Genomic DNA, 608 nt, shown 5'->3' on the forward strand with positions numbered 1-608 from the left:
TTGGAGCAGACCTTCATCCTTGTGCAGCAGCCCTGGGACAGTGGTTTAATGATGAGGGTAGTTCTGTCTCTGGTCCCTGTCTCCAGACTGCTCCTTCAGCAGGGGAGTAAAGGGCACTTGACCGGGGAGAGTGAGATTATGGAGGAACTTAGGTTCATTTTCACGATTCTGCATCTTCTCATCATATCCCGGGAGGGGATCCTAAATGAATTGGACACCAGAGTGTGAGGGCATCATGACTTTGTTACTCTAGTTCTAAAGGGTTTAACCCTGAACTTCATATATATCACCTATTGGTAGACTTTAGGGACTTCACTGGCTAGAGGGCTCTGAACTTTGAGTGCCCCATATTACCTCCATTCTCACATTTCCCATCCCTGTGCATTAGGTGTTTCTAGTTGAAATACAGATAGATAGGAATCTATAGATAGGAGGCCCCTCACCCATTTAGTTCTGGACATTGGCAGTGAATAAGCACAAAAGATAAAGATCTGGATAGTGTAATCAACTTGATTCTCCTTACAGCTGATGGTCTGCATCCCCTCTACTTCAGGCATGGGGTTCCCCATTGTCAGGGTTCCAGCTTCATCCAGAGATTCCACAAACAT

This window comes from Myotis myotis, unplaced genomic scaffold (assembly GCF_014108235.1).
Source record: "Myotis myotis isolate mMyoMyo1 unplaced genomic scaffold, mMyoMyo1.p scaffold_m19_p_3, whole genome shotgun sequence".
Lineage (NCBI taxonomy): Eukaryota > Metazoa > Chordata > Mammalia > Chiroptera > Vespertilionidae > Myotis > Myotis myotis.